Raw genomic sequence first — 13932 nt, 5'->3', positions numbered from 1 at the left:
CACTACATGTTCCGGAACACTGATGACCACACGGCAACTTTGCTCCACAAGGAGCTGGGCATTGTACATTATCAACAGAATAGCTGCAAGGCATTGTGATCTTGTGGTCGCACGGGAGGGTCTTAACCACAGCAACATCACAGGGATAATTGGAGCAAGATTCCCCACAAACGCCTTTACACATATGCTTACATTTCTTTTGACGCCGGCAGCGCGCCTTGCAGGTAGCAGTTTTAAATTGGAAGCACTGAAGTGTTTTTCTGTGACCACAAGGAAGTGTTTTCTCTACTCGTCGCATGCACTTCATACTTTGACACGCTTGGCTGCAAAGGCCCGGACAGGGGTGACCACAACTAAGATTCTCATTGCAGCGCCCCTGGCATGCCACACCACTAGGATCGTCACTACAGCGCATTTCTTTTAAGTGGTTTCCTGCGCAATTGAGATTCTTTACCACCATCGTTTGGCAAATGTACTGACTACAGTCCTCACAGCATTTTCCAGAACATAGGTGACCACACTTCAACTGTCGAGTGCATTGGTTTGAACAAATAATCTGAGACACGTCTTCAGAGCAAAGGCAACTGACCTTATGATATCCGCAGCTTAAACTCTTTTCAACTTCAACGGTGCATTTGAAACTGAGGCAGTCATCGCCACATTTGTTAGGACATGGATGTCCACAGGGAAGCAAGCGTTCACAAGGGGCATCACAGCATAGGTCGTCAGGTTTAACCGAACATTGCGTCTCCTTAACATGACCACAAGGCAGCATTTGCGTCACTTCCGTCTCACAAATCCCACCTTGCAGCTCATTCCGCGCGCTGGCACACTTTGTGATTTTGTTGTGACCACACGAAAGTGTGATTTCAATAACCTGATCACAAATATGCTCCCTGGGTTTTACATGACAAGGGAGGTTTGTCTCGTGACCGCAGGATAATGTCATTGGAACCTTCACGGTACAGTAGACATCTGGTAAGCCTGCTGTCACAATGGAACAGCTTAGGCTCTTTGTGTGCCCACATGGCAGTTCAACGTTAACTTTCTTTCTGCAGATGCACTCGTCAGGATTTTTGTGACAAGGAAGGGTGAGCTTGTGGTTGCAAAGCAGTTCTTTCTTTATTAGCGTCTTACATAAAACATTTTCCAGTCCATCCTTTGCAACATGGCATTCCAAGGAAGTTTTATGACCACACGGTAGATGGACATCAATTCTTTTCTTGCAAATGAACTTTTCGTGATTCTTGTGACACTCCAAGGTCACAACATGATCGCATGATAATGTTCTGGGAACACGCACCTTACACGGCCGAGTTTTGCATTTCGTACTACAGACCTCTTGGCAAGGGTGTCCACAGTCTCTTACTCTTTCACATGGCTGTTTGCACTTTAATGTAGCTGGGTCAACAAAACAGGGGACCTTGATGCTGTGCGCACAGTCGGGGATTGCAATTGTCACCTCAACCACGCAGTCATAGCACAATGAACCAAAATGACAGCGCCTTTGGCATGAATGCCCTCGCCCACACTTTACTTGACACAGTTCTTTACACTGAACCTCCTGGCACAGAAAACCACACACAGAAAGACACTTGTGCCCGCAATCTAGTTGTCTTGGACATGGTGCATTACAAAACAGAGTTTTTGGGTCTTGGCAACAAAGAGCACTTTGTTGGTGGCCACATGGAAGATCCTTGACAACGTTAATCGTACACGGCCTAATTCTACAGTCTTCATGGCAAAGTCTGGGGCACGCGTGACCACAGTCCAGTGGTCTTTTGCACTGCTCATTGCAGTGAACTGGGTAGTCTTTCTCACGACACAATAGTCGTTTGGTATGTTCACAAGCCAACGTAACGTCAATTTCAGTGTCGCATTGACAGGATTCTGTGCATCTCCTTGAACAAGGGTGGCCACATTCCAAGACTTTAGCGCATTTGTTCTTGCACTGTTTGTTTACCTTGGGATCCACATGACAAGACATCATTTTTTCGTGCCCACATGGAAGAGTTTTCTTACAAGGGACTGTACAGTCCATTGTGCATTGGCTACCGCATGGCTTCTGGCAGTTGTGTCCACATTTCAGTATCTTCTTGCATTTTAATTCACAGTAGACCACACTCGGGTCACTGCTGCACTCAACTATCTTTTGGTGGCCACACCGAGGTAGTGTCTTCAAAACCAGTTCGTGACAGTAGACTAAAGCCGGGTCAATGGTGCACACAACTAGTTTTTGGTGGCCACACCAAGGAAGTGTTTTTAAAACTATTTCGTGACACTGGAAACATTTTAATGGATAATGGCACCTCAGTGGACACCTGTGATTATTGGGACAAAAATTGGAGCACATTTTGGAACAACAGCCCATTCTGTGATAGCAATCTAAAGCATGACATGGCTTGTCACACGCATGGCCGCAATCAAGGCGGTCTCCACAGGGTTTGGTGCAGCCTCCCAATATACTACCTCTAAACTCACTTGGCCATCGTATAATTGTAAAGTTGCTGTGTCTCTTGCACACCAGCTGTAAGCTACTGCCGATGGCTCCTTTTGCTTGTAAATCATTACAAATCTCCTTCCACAGCTTGGACTGGCTCTTAAGCAGACTGAAGTTTCCAATGCAGTAAAAGCCTTGGCGGGCTCTTGAAAGTGCAACGCAGATCCTATTGGACTCATGTAGGAAACCAATGCTACCGTCTGAATTGCTTCTCACCAACGAAAGAAGAATTATTTCGTTTTCTTCACCTTGAAAGTTGTCAACTGCACAAACCTTCACTCCCTCAAATGTTCGTTTTGGCATCATTTTTTGAAGAAGCAGCAACTGACCGGTATACATTGTCAGAACTGTAATTTGGTTTGGCTTGTACCCTTGAAGTAGAAGGTAGTAGCAAAGACCTACCAGAAATGCAGCTTCGTGTTGGTTGGTGTAGCTCTGCAAACCTTCTATCGGTTTTTCTGGTTGGCAGTGATCAATAAAGAACATGTTGTGGCTAACACCAGATATGTCCCGAAAACGGCAAACTGATTCATGGTCTACAATTTCGTGATCGTAGATTCTTTTAGTCAGAGCGGCAATCTCAGGACGCATTCGATGCTGAATGGATAGACGTTTACATTCCATGCTGTTTATTACCATCCGCTCAAACAGTAAAGACTTCCAGATTGTACGTTTGGGCTAACTCGTAGACTGCAGCCTTTGGACGGAGTTGTTTGTGGTCTCCAATAAGAATCGTGTGCTTTGTGTTGTGCGAAAGAGAGGTGACTATGTGGGCTTCCATAACCTCAGCAGCTTCTTCGATGACAACGATTTTGGGAGCTACTCTTTGAAGCATTGAGTGGTATCTAGCTGCACCAGTGGTTGTCATTCCAACTACAGTTGCCCGACGTATGACATCTTCCTCTTCTTCAAATGTGAGTGCCTCTAGCTCTTCACACAACTGTTGATATTTCTGTTCACCTCTGTGAATCTCTACTCTGTAGCGTTCACGATAGTTCTCAATCCAAAAAAGGTACAGCCGCAATCGATCCGATCGTGATAAGTTCCAAATGTTGTCGACGCCCATCGCCTCATCAGTTGTCATCATTTCTTGCCTTTTCAGTGCACCTTTCAAAGTGGTGATGTCTCCAGTGATTTTGATTTGGACATTTTTGTTTTTATTTTTATTTTTCTTTCTCGTTTTCCTCTGTGATGACTTTGTTTTGCCTCTGTCGTCCTCGTCCCCAACGCCAGAGACCTGGGCACGTTTGCTCTCCTCTATGGTTTTTTCACCTTTTTTCTGCCAAAAAAATGGGTTCCCTCTCTTCTTGTGAGTCACAGTAGTCCACCCGTCATCTATTGTGTCGTCCTTTTGCTGGCTGACAATTTCCTCTTTTTGCTCTGATATCGGTCGCAGGAGATCTTCATCACCTTGTACGCATCTTTGATGCTGTATTATATCCACTTCCCTTTCTATTTCGATGTTTTCATCCTCAGCTTCACTTGTTTTTTTCTCGGCAAGAGGGTCCTCAGTCCCCTGAATGCTATCGCCAACTTCTATTAGTTCCACCGTTTTCCATGTTGTGGAATCTAATTTACCTCCATCTTCAAGACTGGGTGTGGGAACATTTGAGAATGATTTCTCCTCCAGTGAGCTGCCACTTTTTTTAACAAAAGGTAAAGTGTGATAACTTTCTTTCAACTCTTTCTGCTCTGACAAGTCTTCCCTCTGTTCAGGGCAAGTGTTATTTGCCTCATTCGATATATCCATTGCTGTAAAAGGATCTCGTTTTTTACTTTTTGGTAGTTTTTTTGTGCTGTTTTCTTTGGCATGCTGTGGTGCTCTTAGTAACGTGGCGACATCAGCCACTTCATCGTTTTCATTTCCACTGATTTCTTCTAGGATAGAACCATCTGGACTTCTTTCAGTCTTGTCCTCTGTTATTGCTAGCGTATTTTGGTTACAGGAGCCAACCAACTTATTATCACTAAGCCACAATTGGAAGGTGTTGGCCGGGGTACGACTCTCGTTTACTACGTTAGCTGGAAATATGGCATTGCATAGCTGGTCTGTATGTGCTGGATTCAACACCTCCTCCAAATCATCGTACAGCAAGAGCTGTTTGTCTGCCTTAGCAAGATATCCTTTCCACGTTTTCATTTCGCTATCATTTTGCCTCATCTTCTTGTCAACTTCCTTGCGTTTATCCTGCAGCCTAAATCGATGGGTAAACCTTTTCAGATTGCAGCCTTCTAGTTTCTCGCTTTTGCTTCTTCCTCCGACACGAATTATACATCGACTAGGTAGAAATTCTAACACTTTTTCCAAGAACTGGTCTAGCGCGTGGTTTGTGTAACAGACCATCAACATTGGTGAGTTGCGAGCAGGATCCCAGGCAGTTCGGTTCGCAAGTAAGCATCTTACAATTTTAGCTCCAACGTAAGTTTTACCCGTCCCTGGCGGGCCCTGGATAACAGTGAATTCAGTTGTAAGCGCTGTTCTTAGGGCTTCAAGCTGGGAACTATTGAGAGGAAGTGCCTTAACCGGGGGCCAGGCTTCAGGTTGTAACACAGGTACTGCTTTGGCATTTGATGCATCCCGAATGTGAAGGGCCTTGCTGAGATCGTAACAAACCGGTGGCTGCGTATCATCGCGTCTTAGGTATTCTGGTGGATCGACTTCTGCGTTACACTCAACAAGATATTTTTTAAACGGCAAGGTTTTTTCATCCAATTCCTTCAATCCTGTAAGAACGTGGCGGTAGGCTTCGAAGTAGGCAGGTGACTCAACCATCTGGTAAACGCAGTGGCGATTCTCAATCCCCAAAACATCTTGCTCTTCGATGAATCTAATTTTGATTCTTCCTACCGTCAGTTCAGCTGGCTCTCGTTCAGCAACAGTTGCAAAAAGCATAGTCTTGAAATTGTCTTGTGAAAGACATAGAAATGAACCAAACATCAGTCGTTTTGAATTTGCCCATCCGCTGGTGCCCAATACAGAAACATCAATTTTTGCTTGATGAATTATTCCCGACCACGTAAATATCTTGTCAACGATTCGTACGTTGCGGTAGCATTTCATCAACTGTTTCCGTTGTGGTCTTGGAATGTTTTGGACAATTTCGTGAATACCCTCTTTAAGTGGCTCAAGAAAGTCCTCTCGAAGCAAACGAAACTGTACATCAAGGTAGTGCTCTGCATTTTTGTATTTTCCCTTTGAGATATTTTTACTTAAGGGAGGTCGTTCTTGAGTTGTGATTTCCACGTTTGTTGGACAAATCGGTATGTCTCTAAAATCGCTTGGCGGTTTCTCTCCTTCCCTGTTGGTGTAACGTTTACCGTACCTCTGCCTTTCGCCTTTGATAATGTGATCTCTGGTAAGCTTAAAAGCCTCCAATTCCTTCTGTAGCTCCTCTTTTCCATCGATTTTAGACTGAATTAAAGCTCTTTTCAAGTCATCATAACGCAGATCACCATATGAATTAGGCAAGTGCGACAAGTACGAGGTGAAGACCGTAAGAAGACATTGGAAGAGCCTTCGTCTAGAATCATGGTTGACTATGGAAATTGATGCTTCAACACGACCAAGTAAGCGAGGAATCTTTTGGGTCAAGAAAGCTGAGCCTTTGAGGGCTACTAGAATCTCATTTTTGTTCTCGGTAGGTGGAGCTTCACAGGCAACAGCCAACGTGCATGTTAAGTCAAAGGTGAACTCATCGCTGTTGTGTTGCTCCTCTTCTGATTCGAGAAAGAATTTCAGCTGGGCCATTCCCTCATTAAGGCTGTGGACCACCTCGGTGCTACTCTTCTCCTTAAGAGTTTTGAAGTCAATCAAGGTACTCTCTCCCCGGAATAATCCACGAGAAGGGGAACGTGTATTTTCCTGTGTCCATGAATTGGATTTTTTATTCGCTGGATGAGGTTTCCCCGGTCGTTGATCTGTGGTACAAAAAAAGAGGATTCTGGGATAAACCCCCTTATTTGATACAACTGCCATGTTATAGTCGCCCACACGTTTTTTTTTCATCGAAGGTGTTGTTTTTAGGCACCTGGTTACTTGCGATAAATTTCACAGAATAATTGGCCCCAATCTGAGAAGCTGGCAAAATTAAACTCTCTTCTCTTAAGTGGAATTCGGTGACTGAGATAAACGTTTCTTCAGTACAGTTGTTGCGAAAGTTTTTCCTTAAGTACTTATTTATATATTTTGCACGTCGCTATTCAGTTACAAGAATGACGACACGTGCTATCACGATTCGCCCTTATATAAAATGATGCAGACAGGCAGAAGAGTTGGGAAACCTCGGGAGTACTTATGATGAGAACGTCCTCCGGACAACATTACATTTGCCATTTCTTGAAAAGCAAAAATTGACTTTATCAATTGCAATAATTTCACCGACACGCCCTGCATTACCATTTGATGACGTAACTTGGCTTTTTTTGTGGTTCCGTGATGCTCCCCGCCCACGCCCTTTTTTAGCTGCCCGGTATTTGTTGAAATTGCCACCTGAAATAAAACGAAAATGCCGTGCCACTCGTTTATTTTATTTTATTTATAATAATGATACACAAATTCATGTTTTGTACTACCGATTAGAAAAATGCAAGCCCAGATGCAAATCTATTATTTTGTTCGTCTTCTATGTTTAGCCTCAGGAATCACCCTTCCCGGGAACCTTGGCATTTGGTGCAATAGCAAGAAGCCCATGTTCGAAAGAGCACATGTTGTTGCTCCTTGTTCCTTGTAACTGGATGCCAGCCTGAGTGTAATTTGTAGTGAAAGTTCACACATTCAACCTCCGCTATTCTAGCCATTCCTGCACGAAGGACAGTTATCTTTCCCTTGTACACGAACGTTTAACAAAGTCAGTCCCCTTCAAACTACACGATGAAAATTTACTCATATACAAAGAACTTCACGTTTTTCTACGAGTGCTGGACTTTAGGCAGAAAATTCACTATTGGTGCGTATGTGGTAAACTGGTCCCTTTGCGAGCTTTCTTGTATGTGACAACTTTATTCCCACGAATAAAAACAAATACCTGAAATTTTAAAATTGGCGCCATTTTAAAACCTGTTTGTTTCTATGGAAAAAACTGGCAGCTGCTCACTCACGCGCGGGAATTAAGCGCGTGGCTTAAGGGTGCCCACTCGTTTTGCTGCTGTGCCGTGCCTAGCATCACGACAAGAGTTCACGTACCTTGTGCATTTGTCGTAGCTGGTTGGTTTACAGTAGAGGTTCCACTTGCCCCTTCTGGTGTTAAAGGTTGTCCCCTTATCCCAGTTTGGTTTTGAATCACTCCTTGATTTCTTCCAGGATCTGCCAAAATGTTCGAGTTTGTTGCCATGAAGAACCACACTTTATTTGATAGTTTTACAGACAATTACAACCGTTTAATGATTAGGTTTAGATTTTCATCGCATATATACATATTTAAAGCCTCGAGAAGCCGGACGAGTTGCAAGTCACTTTATCACAAAGTACAAGTGGAAACAAAACAAAATTAAGCTTCAAGACAGTTCAAAATAAGTTACTACAACTACCTCATAAAAGAAGACACTCTTTTGAAAATTCAATCTTATCGAGTTACAGTGCAGTACCTGTTGACAAATCTTTGGCATTAAAGGACGCTCATCTTTTCTTAATTCCACCACAAAATCCGTCTTTGGTGCTTTTACTTTAATACATGGTGACCTTTAATTTCCGGGTGTTTGGTTTAATCAACAGAGTTGAAAAGGTAATTTGGGCACCGTAAACAGATTGGAATGCTAACGTTTAGAGCGGAGACAGACGTCGGAAGTGAGAGCTTGACATCCTAATTTTATAAACGAAAGCCAATGTAATACGTCAGGTATCTAACGACCTATTCCTTGTATCCTTACGGCATGGTTTTGTTTGTTCCAAATGTTGTGTTTTTGAATACCGCGTTATGACGGAAATGTAAATATCTTGGAAGCAGACTTAACTGTTTGCGCGGGTTTGGAATCGAAGTGTGCTTTAATTATTTTTACGAGCTTACTTTAATTGTTTTACGATCCGAAAGTCTAATAGCAGATGCCTCCTGTTTCCTTTGTTCCCCGTGGATCGGAGACGTTTGCGGGTTGGGGAAAAGTTTTCCTGTTCGAGCTGATTCATTGTACTGATCTTTTAACTCTTTGTAACCAACCAAATGAAAGCTTCTGAGCAGAACATTCAGTACATTAGTACTGTAATTCTCGTTCAAATGTTAAGTTACCGTTTTATGAAGTTGGAAATAGTAATTATGTAAAAAAAAAAAATTTTGTTGAGCTTTACTTAACTTTAGCGTGCTGGTGTTTGGTTTTGAATTTCGACAGCGAAAATTTCTCAATTTGTTCTGAAGCACTCCAACGTAAAAACGTCATTTGGCACTCACCTGGAGTAATTCCTTCTCCCTGGAATCTTCCCATTTTAGCCTTTCTCTTCTTTCTTGTCCTGCGCCCTTTCGATTTATCATCTTGAATACAGTAAAACATGATTTTTTTTAGTTCTCTTTTGTTGATTCAAGACAAAAGATAAGTATGAGTGAAACGATACGTAATGCATAGCTGTAATTAATGTTTAAAGTCAGACATTTCGGAAGTCGACGAAATTCGGCTTTCATTCGGTTGCATAACAGCAAGAATTCGCCCAATAAATTCATACTAATCAGATGAGGGTAAAAGAAACTTTCCAAGCGCTTGTTAAGTCTTTGTGTTTGAATTTAAATTTACTCAGAACAATTCTTGCTCTTGTGCACCGATTAACAAGTAAAAACAAACGTCATGCCGTTTTCTTTAGCTGACCAACTTAGAGTACGCGTTAAACTAAAACCAACCGTTACTTGGCCAGTGCGCGCTTTTACGCCCTTGGCGCCGGTTGTGTGATTTTGCTTCAGGTTCTGATTGGTTCACCACGTTATCTTCATTTTTTGTAGTTGATCAGGTTTGAAAACTTGGGGAGAAATCATTATATAAAATGATCGTTTTTCCATCATTACCTGGTTTTTCGTCACAAGTTGTTCCACAAGCACCCTGACTTCCTCCTTTTCCTGGAGAGGACGTTTCTGTGCCTTCTTCTTGATTTTGTTCCGGTGATTCCTTGGGCTCTGAATTGTTCAAACATGGGCAACAGCAAGGTGTTTTAGTGATTAGTCCACTTAACTTAAAAATGTCTTCTTAAAGGCTCACATGTGATCACTCTACTTTATCAAATTAAGACTGGTTTACACGTGCGAGGCAAGCATAAGCACAAGAAATCAACGTGTAAACCGGGGCAACGCAAGCACAAGAAAAGCAAGCATCGTTACTTTTTCTTGTGTTTATTCCTTTTCTTGTGCTTATTTCTTTTTCCTGTGCTTATGTTTGCGTCGTTGCGTCGCCCGTGTAAACCGGGACAACGCAAGAAAAAGCGCAAGAAAAGAGAAAAGTAGGCACAAGTTGTCAGCGGAAGTATGTTCACTGCGCCTGCGTATGTCACCTTGTGCTTATGCTTATGCTTGCTTCGTACGTGTAAACTAGCCTTTAGTCCATGACCTATGCCCCATTCACACCAACTAAACATGTTTAGTTAAACAAAGTAAAAAAATGAAAATTAGCGACAGAACCTAGCTGAAAGACTGATTTTTTCACAGTTTTCAAGTCAGCTCTGGCTTGTGCTTCCATTGGGTTAAGTTTGAAATTAAAAATACTTCAGGAAGCAACTTCTATAAAGAAAACAATTTTAACCCATGATGGTGTATTCCAAAGTTGCAGTTTCTGTAGGACCAACCTACCCAGTAAGAGATAATTGGCTTTGTATGAAATAATTTGGCCATTCAAGCAGTGACCGCAACTTCGCTTCCTAGGGTAATAAACTTCAATTTGCTTCATAAATGTTGGTACTAATGTTGTAGGACAATATTAAGAGCTTTGATATAGATTTTTGACCAGGAAATTGACGGCTTACAATTGTATGGATTTAAGAATAAAGGAAAAGATACGATGTTTCGCTGAATTGTGGCATTATTAGCAATAATTTGCTCAGTCCAAAGTTAATTTACCCAGAATAAGTTTAGAAGCGATGAATTAAGTATATATAGAAAAAATAAGATTATAAAACCAAATAAGCATTACCTTTAGAATCTTCTTTCCCGTCGAAGTTGTTACTCCATTGCTTTTTTCTCGAGGACATGTTTCTGAGCAGAAAAATACAATGGAAAAAGTGATCGAACTTCACATTTACCTTTTTTTTCTTTCCTCAGGGACACCCAATGGTCTGAATGTTTCGTTTCGGTTAATTTCTGTTCAAAAAGACATTACCCTCCTCAGTGATTCGGAAAAGTGACGTTTCCTTTAGCGAAAGGCCACCCCAAATTTTCGCATCGCAGAAATACTTTTCCCTTTTGTTTTCGGAGAGGGAAGTACGTCGTTAGAAGAGCGGAGAAAAGGCCTGACAGCACCTTCAGAAAGCCAAGAACATTTCGTAGATTTAGGGAAATAACATTCCGTTCCCTAAAATTTTCGTAAAAAATTAGCTAAGTAACTCGAACAGATCAAACACTGTTAACAAACACTGTTAACTTGAATAAACACAGATTTGCCCTTAAAAAAGGCCATAAAAATCATATAGGAATGCAAGAAACGTTCCTTTATTGTCTAGTTGGGAGTCCCTGTTTCTTATTACTTCACTGCACTGAACGTTCTCGACAATACTGACCCTAGCGTTACGCAGGACGTGTGCCACGTATGAACCAAGCTTACCAAGAGTATCTCAGTAGCTCATTGAAAAGCCCATGTTAAGTTGTGTGCTTATTGACCTTGCCTTTGAGTTGAAGCGAGGCTGGAGTTGACTGTTTTCATACAAATCTCACTACTTTTCATGTAAAAACCACGTTCTTGTGCTTTCTAGTTTGAAATTTTAAATATCAAAAGCACTTTCATTTGTACCAGAACAACGTAACCTGACTCTTCACTCAAGGGCCAGGGTGCTATCTTATCTGATAGTCTTGATTTGGCCTCGCAGATTTTCGTCTGTCCCATACTAGCGACACCATGATTGTTTTGTCTTTCTTTTCTTGTCTTTAGGAACTGTCGAACGTTAAGGTCAGCTATGAACTTTGTAACTGCTTTAGAATTCATCGCCAGTTAATGACACGAAAGAAACTTGCAAAAGGTATTTAAAATAAATGTAGACTGTTTAACTCTATAGTTTCGTCTATACGCTACATGTGCGAAACCTTGATTTATTAATGAAAAGAGGATTGTTTAAAAAAATTTTTCAGCATTGCGTCACACTACTATGGAATTGCTATAAGCTTGTAAAATTGTTAATTCCATCAAAACATGATTAGTTCTAAATTCGTTTGTGGTGGCGAAGTCGTGTGATCTCTGACTATCCTCTGACTTGTTAACTCAACTATTTACTTCTTACTGAACAGTGACATATCCAACACATCGCCGTATGTATGGTCGAAACGACTTATCAGTTGTCTGGAAAATAATACGGCTATAAACTGGGAAATGATTGCCTGATATATTGTACCCTTGAGTTAAAAAACATAAGATAGTGACTTACCAGAATGTTTACAACTTTGACTCGGTATTTAGTAGAGGACCTTCTTTTGCAATGTAAACGTTCAAGTCAACTCGTGGTGCTGTAAAATGAAGTGTAAAACGTACTTAGGTGGTCCTTCAGTGTTGTTCATGAAGGCTAGATGTTCCTAAGCTAGCTAAGTTATGTTAATTGTCATAGATCATCGACATCCTTGCGCGAAATATAATTATCACACATGCCAAAATCTACGTTTGAAATCGCAAATTGTGATCATTCAATTCAACGCTAGTAAGATGTGCTCGTTGTATTTTTTTTCTCGATAACAAATCGTAATATCACAGTTTCGTGATCTCCTTTTTCAGACGTTCAAGAAACCTACTTGAACTGCATGTCTTGAATGTCTTGAACTTGCCATACACAATTGAGCGCTGACCATATTTTACTAAGCCATAAATGGTCTCTTTCGATTTTTAACGCTACTGAGGAGGCGGTATTTTGGGAAAGGCAGTTAGGGGTTGTTGTATGAACCCCAGTTTAACTGCATAAAACAAAACTTTAACTAGCAAGAAATTCAAACAAATCTCTGCTATAAAGGTAAAGATTTTTTGTCATAAAATGGCTGCTCAGAAAAAATAAGGGCCCGAAATCACGGTGCAGAAATGGTTAAGGGAGTCTGTTTAGTTAACCGTGGAGACGTTCATAGCTTCATAGCATAGGTTCCTAGGCAATCCCAGCTCGTTGACGTCTTTGCGGAAGTGATTCCAAAGTTCAACCTCGGTGTGTGAAAAATAATTTTCACATATGTTGTCAAAACCTATAGATAAAATGGCAAAGTGTGATCATTCAACTGAACGCTAGTGAGAGGTACTTGTTGTGGTCCTTTCTCGATAACAATTCGGAATATCGTTGTTTCGTGATCTCCATTTTCCGCAGAGGCTCAAGGTTACATAGTTCTCAAATTCTATAAAGTATAAAGGTAAATAAATAAAGGTATTGCTTTAATCCGGCGTTTAAAGTCCAAGGAGAGTCTGCTTACGCTTTTGAATGCTTCGTCCTCTCAGATCTGTCACTGAGATCACCAAATTAGAACTGTGAATAAAAACGTTAGATAATCCCCTCTGACGAAAATCTGTTGCTCTGTCTCTTCACACCCATGGAGTCGGAACCATGGACCATAATCTTCACTTCAATATCATAAAATTGTTAAGGGGCAAAATAAGTTGAATAAATCAAGTGTTATTCTCTGTTTACCTGTGCAAGCACATAAGGAATCGAAGAATCGATTCCTTGAAAGGTGCTATTCCTTCTAACTCAGTCGGGATGCTCGCAGAGGCAAATGTAAAACGCTTTCTTGTCAATAGCAGAAGGAAGAGTCGACTATCTTTCTCGGAACACCTTTACAAGCTCCCTTTTTTTGCATATTTACTCACTAAAGTCGGCTTAGGAAAAATTGAGTGGAACGAGAAATCAGAGTCAGAGGAAACTGGAATTCGATACATTCAGGGTATACCAGATTTTAAATTACAACCAAAATGTCTAAATTTGTGGTTAAATCATGCCACCATGATTTTTTTGTTGTTGTTGTTATTGTTATTTAATTTTTTGATAAAAAAATGATAAGTTCCAAGGAATCTTGTGGAGAAATCAAGTGTTTTATTTGGAGTCCTTACATGTTCGTAGCTATTAATTTCACTCATTAACCAAAGGATATGGAAATGTTGTTGCTTTGACACAGCAATATGGCTTCACGCAAAAAAGTTGTATTAGTTTGCATTAAAAAATTCTATAAATTGTCTCCTAAATGACATTCATTGCATGTTGCAGATATTGACAGACCCGAAAAACTCGGAGGAATCATTTTCACACCCTGGAAACGTCTCAAAATGGCGAGTTTCCTGGGTGGTAGTTACAGGAAAGT

The 13932-nt window shown here is 41.1% G+C and overlaps 1 pseudogene across 1 annotated transcript in view; it reads right to left on the bottom strand.

Moving 5' to 3' along the window:
- The window catches only part of LOC146480529 (uncharacterized), a 15658-nt pseudogene extending 2096 nt beyond the window's left edge, over positions 1-13562 (bottom strand). Inside the window, exons 1-8 of the transcript XR_014864720.1 lie at positions 13051-13562; positions 12036-12114; positions 10595-10656; positions 9481-9588; positions 8878-8958; positions 7683-7802; positions 6897-6989; positions 1-6418 (exon numbers count right to left, since the gene is read on the bottom strand). The exon at positions 1-6418 is cut by the window's left edge and continues 2096 nt beyond it. The product of XR_014864720.1 is annotated as an uncharacterized LOC146480529 (transcript). The remainder of the gene's footprint in view (positions 6419-6896; positions 6990-7682; positions 7803-8877; positions 8959-9480; positions 9589-10594; positions 10657-12035; positions 12115-13050) is intronic.
- Between the last annotated feature and the right edge of the window lie 370 nt (positions 13563-13932).

This window comes from Pavona decussata, unplaced genomic scaffold (genome assembly GCF_977016875.1).
Source record: "Pavona decussata unplaced genomic scaffold, jaPavDecu1.1 SCAFFOLD_53, whole genome shotgun sequence".
Lineage (NCBI taxonomy): Eukaryota > Metazoa > Cnidaria > Anthozoa > Scleractinia > Agariciidae > Pavona > Pavona decussata.
The sequence above is the reverse complement of the archived record's forward strand: the minus strand, read 5'-3'. Positions and strand labels throughout refer to the sequence as shown.